Genomic DNA, 7807 nt, shown 5'->3' with positions numbered 1-7807 from the left:
AAAAAAAAAAAAAAAGAAAGAACATGGTGATGTTCACAGTGAGGCACAGTGTAACTACTACATATAACAACTAGCCCACAAAAATCAGCATCTTCTCCATTATTTATTTTAGTATCTTATATAGGCCTTCCTCTAAGAAACAGTACAAAATATCCACTTTTGATGTCCTGAAAAGCACACTTGTCAGCAAGAACTACTCAAAAGAATTCCAAAATTCTCCTGAATATTCGTTTAGCTATGGGTTATGTGGAAAATCAAAGTTATAAATTCAGAGAAACAATTTATAACCTTTTCCATGGCATTCAATATAATCAGACCATATTTCTACCCAAGAAAAATAAGGATATAAGAAGTCAGAGAATTGTCCACATTAGTTTGAATTTTTCAGAACTGGTGACTGGAAAGTAAAGTGCATCTGCCCCTCCACCCCAGGCCCAACCTCCAAATACAGGAATACTTGCAAAAGATTCAAGTATTTGACCAAGTATTTGCTCAGAACTCAGTAAAATTGACATTTTAGGAAAAAAGTCTAGCAGAAAGCTGCAAATWTATGTCTTCATCTCCTAAAAACTTAGTTTTGAGATACGCACATGCTGTGATTCCTGTCTTGAACGATGCTAATCTACAGAGGAGTGCTGCAGAACCAAACTCAAAGGTTCGACAAATCCGACTTCTTTCTTTTTTTCTCCCCACTAYGTATGGAATCAAGCCCCAGGACTCCACTTTTATCTTTATGTCCCTTATTACCCTGAATGGACTCTTATTTTCTGGCAATCAATTACAGCTTAAAGATGAAGAAAGATAACTGCTTCACATACTGTCAGCTTCCTACAACGAAGGTGAAGTTCATCATGCGAAAGTAAGACTCTTCTCAGAGCAACCCTCACAGTCAGACCGAGCCTCGCCGTCGCTGCCTTCAGGGCCCRCACAAACCACCTTTCAGCTCAGTGAAAGGCATCCTGGTTTGGTCTGGTTTCTTTAGCACACCTATATGCCTTTAACTTTTAATGCCAGAACAAAATACCTCAACGCAGAGGCTTACCCASGGAAGAGAAGACAACGGTTCAACCACAGCCCAAATGTAAATCAAATTTTCTAATGTGCTCTTAGCAGGCACTCAGATATGGTAATGCACATGGTATACATGGGATAAGAATTACGTGCAACACATTTTATTGGAGCGCTGATGTTAGCATTTATTATATTACCACCACATACTCCCACCACTGACAGTAGYATCCTTTTGGTCAATAAATCTAACTTATTTTCAGATTAGAAAAAAAGTATACAYCTGGAATTGTAGGAAAACCAGCCTGGAAAGCAGCCGCTTTTTTAAATTTTTMATCAAATCTCCTTTAAAGCTATCAAACAATCTCTGAAATTAATGAACACTAGCCTATGGTAACCATCCYAGGTATAGAAACCACTAATTAACAGCATTGCAATACAATCCCTAAAGCCTTTAAGTAACTATTTATTTCAATTTGTAATATCCTAAAAATACTTACCTATGTTGCTGCTCTAAAAATTTAAATTCATAACAATTGAATATGACAGCTCTTGTCATTCCAGAATATAAGTACCAGTCAAAAAAATGAAAGTTTTAAAATATCAAAAGCAAAGCACATCACAGAAAATTAATAAAAATGCAGATTTTAAGATCTTAAACAGTCTCCTAAAATATCTCAATATCCCACAAAACTACTTTGCTTGGAAATCTCACCAACATGAAGATACATCTCATCTCTGTATCTTCATGTATTTCCTTTTAAGAGTGAGCTTCACTTTTGTCTCATCCAAAAAACTAACAAAACAAAAAACCCTCTCTCCTCCTCCTCCCCTATCCTTCCGAAACTCTCGACGTTCCTTACTGCAGAACCAACCAGAAAGGACTTTCTGATGCTCCAGAAATATAAGGTAGTGAAGCCAATGTTTCTACCTCAGAGAAAACTATCTATCTGGTACAGTGGCTTAGTAAATGCTACCAAGTAACAAGACATGTTTGTCAAGCACACTTTCTATTAATATAAGCTTTAACAGATAGTAACCTTTATACTTTATGTATCCTTAGTACTTTATTAAACCAATGGAGAATGAAGAACCCAGAACACCCAGTCACTGAAAGAACATGCAGAGCTTTAAAATATAAGTCCAGGCAAATGAAGAAGCCAGACAAAACACATTATAGCAAAACATCAAACCATACAGAGTGAATATCTATTTTTCTTAATTTATAAATTGGAGGGGGGGGAAGTGAAACCTGTTCCAATTAAAATAGACCGCTTGGGCAGTAGGATTGAGAACTGAATCAAAACACCACAAAGTTGGCCTGTGCTCCTAAACCAGGCCTTRAATAACCTTTCCTCTATGGCATGCTTTGGGGAACCACAGAAAGCAGATTTGGAAATAGTCTTGAAAATTCCTCGTGTGCTAAGAAAACAAGTGGATGTTAGCTGGATGTTATTAAGGTAAGCAGCAGTAATTCAAGAAGGAAAAATTCAATTCCAAGATAACTGCACAAATGCAGCCCGCCCTTAGCAGGAGGCTCTGAAGTGCACCAGTCTCAAGGCCACAATTATTCAGTACTGGGGCCTCAGGTGTCAAAAACATCCTACTTGACCTTTTGATTAGCAGTCAAGTGGGCAGACAGCGAGATACAATCTCTAGATTTAAAACAAACAAGCAAACARAAAAGATGAGAATCACCCCYARCCCCAACCTACATCCACCTCCTACCAAAAGTGAGGTAACCAAAGCCTTTACCAAAGCCCCAGGGTTTGAGCTCTTCCAAATACCTAACCGAGCAAGAACAAATGGCTACTGGTTACCCATGACTGTTTAGCCTGGAAATTTTAAAATGCTTATAATCACGGGTTTTCCAAACAAAAGGGGGAAAAAAATGTCTTCTAAGCAGGATAGCTATTACCACCTCCAAACAGCAGGTGACACAAAAAAGTACAAAACAGTACTACACTTGAGTTAAAAGCCTTCACAGTAGTTGAAACCAAACACACCGATGCAGTAAAAAAAAAATGTATCTTGATGTCCCAGTGAAACCAGCTCTTTGAAAAGATCTTAAGTGATAAGAAATTCCTAATGAGATATATACCTAAGAAAATACAGATTATATTTCATTAATCAAGAGTGTTTAAAACGCACAGTGAAAACACTTCTCGGTCCCTGAGCTAGTCACATTAAAGTAAACTTCGGGGGGGGGGGGGGAACAACTCCCAAAACCACAAACTCCATAAAACTAATACTTCTTACTCAGGTCAGCTATTCTATTTAGGTACTTTGCTTACTAACAAAAACACTTCCCACCACTGTTAGGATGCTCAGGCGAACTACATACAATGCTTTTCTTAATATTCTAAGGGTAATTTTTATTCCACAAACTGGTTCTCTCAAGAASAGGGAGAGCGAGAGACTCTGCTTTTGAAAGAGCAACTGAAGTACTACGTAAGGCATGACTTCAGTAAGAGAACTTCTACTTGTCTCACATCTCAAGTTGTTTTACGTCATTCGCCTCTGGAACCCATACGGAAAAAGCGATCCAAGGGTAACAGCCTGAATTAGAAGATCATCCCTGAAGAAAAGCAAAAGTAAACAAACCTTCAACTCCTCCAGAACCATTCAGCCTAACTTTCAGACAGCTCCCCCGCCTTGCCAAATTCAGAATTAGAAGCAAGTTCCCCAGAGGTACAAAATACTCCAGCCAGAGCTACGCTGTGCCTGAGCAAGAAATGTAGCGTTTGCTCACGCGTCTCCAGTAGTACCTCTAGGACAGAGCCATCATCAGCACCTCCTGCCCGTCTCCTCATCCCACCACCATGACGACAAAATGTCAGTATACGCAGAAGACGGCCTCACTACTGGCTTCAGCAACAGCTGAAAACTTAAGGAGGAAAACTTTTGGTATAGAAAGCTGCCAGTTTCTGCCTTCTTAAAGGGGATAACAGTCAATAAGAATCATCAACTGTTTTGCAAATTGCTGCATGAGCTGTGTTATTTTGTGTGTCAAATCCGAGTAAACAAAAAAAAACCTCTTATGTTTATGAAATCTGCAGGACTTGCAGGAAACTTTCTCTTGCAGGAGAACAGTAGACAGCAGATGCTTTATTATAAAGGTCATTTAAGACTGCAACAGTGAGGAAATAATTTTCTTTAAAGACATGAAAATTGCATAATGTTACCTCTATAACATTTAATACATTACTGACTGGTACTTAATTTATTAGATTAACTTGGATCATACTGCATTCCATTTAGATCCAACAGCATAAAGCCACAATTTTGCCTGAAAAATATTTACATATTGTTTTCACAGTATTCTTAGAAGCACTGCTTGGAAATGCAACTGAAATTTAAATTAAGCAATGTTTTTGTCTGTCTCCTTTATGCATTTACAGTAAACTTCAAAACAAATTTCACAGCTTTTCCTTTATTGCCTAGTTCTTCACCTAGCCAGATGATTTCAAAGCTACCCTGGTATTTTAAAACTGGGGAAGTGTCCAAAAGAATGGGCAGAGGTGCACAAGCAAATGAAAGGTGACTACCACACAGGGAAGGCTGAGGGGGGAAGGAAAAGAGTTGGAAGGAATTCCTGAATTCAGAGGACACCAGTAAGAGAATTGAACTCAAAAGAGGAAAACAAATAAATAAAAGCTCAAAYTAGACATAAATCCCTCAAATCTGACAATCGACCAGAATAACTAGACAGAAAAGAAAAATAATAATCACCAACCAATGACCAATTCCTGCCTACCCACTATAATGAATTCAAATATAACAGAAAGAAACCAAGCATCTAACAAAGTGAGACAACAATAAAGCAGTGGTTTGAACACTGCAGGTAAAGTCCAYTCTCAGTTACACTAACAGTCTCAAAAAATATTCCTTGCAATAAAATCAGATTGAAACTAGGACAGGGCATAGATGGGATTTTGCTAGGTTCTCTTTAACCTAAGGATAAAACTAATAAAATGGRCAAGTTTTATACCATTCTTTCTTTTTGTATCTATGCAAGAACACAACTTCTTTCTGAAAGCTAGATATTTAAGAGCTGAAAAGTCTACCTGTTCTTTAAAAGCACCACTAGTAGCCCAGGAAAACAAAAGAACACCGTTTCAAGACTTACTCTTACTAAATAGAAAGGATTCTTGCCTTGGGAAAAAAAAAGAAAAGAAAGAAAGAAAAAGAAAAAGATCTGAATTTTTACCCCAGACTGCTATGTAATATGCAGCTCCAACATGAGCATCCATTGAACCAACCATGCACATAGCAGTTTCATGATCTCTTCCAAATAAAACTACTTCAGCTGACGCATTCTACCCAAAAAGGCTCAACTTTCTCTTGAATTATTTCTATTGTCCTTTAGTCTCTAAACATTTAAGGAATTCAGGGGAAAAGCTGGATAATTAACAGGCAGACAGATCAGGCCTTCAGTCTACATAAAACCTATGGCCTCAGAAAGTCTACCTATCATAAAATTAAGAAATCACAAGAAAAAGAATCTTCCTTAGAAACATCACAAGATAGCAATTTTCTTCAACAATGTGATTTGAAAATCCACTTGCAAATTGCTTTTATGAAATTTCTGTCTGCTGAATACAGCTATATGATGGTGTATTTAACAAGCTTGCATCCAAAAGTAAAGAAAATGCTTTTATGAAGAGGAGGAAAAAGCCCCACAACTTCTGAACGATTTACCATGAACTACAGAGTTCAGTACTCAACAGCATTTGGTTAGGTTGTTGGTAACCTGGATTCTACAGTTCAATATTAATTTTCCTGCTGCTGAAAAAATAGAAAAATACTGAGTCCTTCTGCTCCTCCCTCCAAGATACATTCCATTTTCTTTTTAAGTCTTTTTCTAAAGTCTTTTCAAGTGACTAAAGATCAGGGTTTTAAATGCTGTTTGGAGGTTGTTTATTTCACTTTCTCAACAGTTTAATGAGTCCAGAAATTTAATCTAAATCAAAGAAAACTTTGGATGCTGGATAGAGAAGTCATTTTTTTTTGCAAATCACTCTACAACAGAAATTAAATCTTTAATGATAAAAAATCCTAATGAACTTTAGACTTCACCTGTATGTGGCCAGTTTTCAGATTTCAATTGTCTGGCCAACCAGCCAGAAAGGAAAAGTGAATTAAACAGAAATACATTTGTGGAGMTCCTCCACTAACATCCTGAAGAAARAATTACGAATAAAGCAATTGGCCCAATTCTAGATCAGTCAGGAGACAGTTCTAGGTAACAATTTAATGATTTTTAATTCTTCCCTCCTTTCAGCTATTCTCAGGGTACMTTCACTATTATATGGCTCATCCAATGGCCGTAGACAGCAGAGGCAGAGATGAATACACAAGCTGCCCACCAATGCCTTCTTTTTGCTACTAACTGGTGATGTATACACATGCACAGGTATGCCACAAGGGGGAAAATCAGTTCATACAAAGCTCAGGGAATGATTCCTACAACAGAGAGGACAACAGCTCCCCAGGGGTCTATTCTGCTGTGAATGGCACTGAAGTGGCCATGCAACTATGGTCAAGACAGGCCAGTGATGCCTCAGGTCTGAGGAGGCCTTCTACTAAACCTATCCCTTGCAAGTGCAACTTGAATCACCTGTAAACCAAACATGGCTTGGGAGCAATGTACTGGCCTCCTAGAGCAACCAAAAGCTCTTATGTCTGAGTGACAGCATTTTCCTGACATACTGCATGAAAGTAATCACACTTTTCTTTATCGCCACAGGCAACAAACCTATTGCACAGGTTTAAGCACAACCTGTTTGAGGTGCAGCACAGTACCTATGAAAGACAGGCACAAACATAGGCAACAGAAACACTTGAAAAGAAGAAAATCTGATTGAGTATCTTTAAAATTATGTTCCAATCCTGTAAAGTGATAATGTGCATGTCTATGACAGCTTTCAAGACCGAGTCTGACTAACAATTAATGGTGCTGATGGCCCTGAAAGCTACTGAACTCCTTTTGCAACATTCACTGAAACAAAGGCATGTTGTGTCTCACTTCAAAGTTTTYATTACACAGAAAACAAGTGTCAGTATTTAGCTTTATTTGGCATATGTCCTTATAATAGGTCAGTGTTTAGCCAGACTTTTCTCTATACTAGCTTTCCTGCAGGAATTCTTCACAGAACAATTTTTTCCTATCTTGTCTCAGAAATTACCATGCCAACTCCTTTGCAATGTTTTTCCCATCTTGATAATAGGAGTTGACAAGTATAAAATAGTAAGTGGAAAACAAGATACAGCACAGGACACTCARTACTGGAGCTACCTGTCCATTTCCCAAACTTGTAACCCTATTTGCACCATGTACAGGAAGCGTTAGCATAGCAAATAATGCTATGAGCAACAGAACCACGACAAGGTCCTTCCTGAGTCTGTTGAATAAGTTCAGCTTGATGAATGAAGGGGAAAAGACAAAGGAAAGAAGAGAACAGCAGTCTACCAATGTCTTGCAAGCTTCTATCTTGGAATTGTCACCCCACAACAGCATTAAGGAGGCTGCACTTTGATGACTGGTATCTTTGTATTTGCTGCTCTCCTCCACACTTAACTAGAATAAAACTAAATTCAACAGATCAGTTCATGGATGCAGCAACAGAAGTATCTGCAGTGCCCAAAATAAGAGCACAGTCCACTAGGAAGAATAATTCCCTATGTTCCCAGTCTTTCTCTGCATCCAGTAACTCCTTCTAGGCTCTTAAAAACAATAYTGAGTTAAGTAAGATTCAAGTGTACTTCCTATATTGAAATCCCAAACTGTAGTATCTTT

The sequence above is a fragment of the Rhea americana genome, unplaced genomic scaffold (assembly GCF_003343005.1).
Source record: "Rhea americana isolate MKP2758 unplaced genomic scaffold, rheAme1 scaffold_12, whole genome shotgun sequence".
NCBI classification, from domain to species: Eukaryota; Metazoa; Chordata; class Aves; order Rheiformes; family Rheidae; genus Rhea; species Rhea americana.
This window is presented reverse-complemented; position numbering follows the sequence as displayed.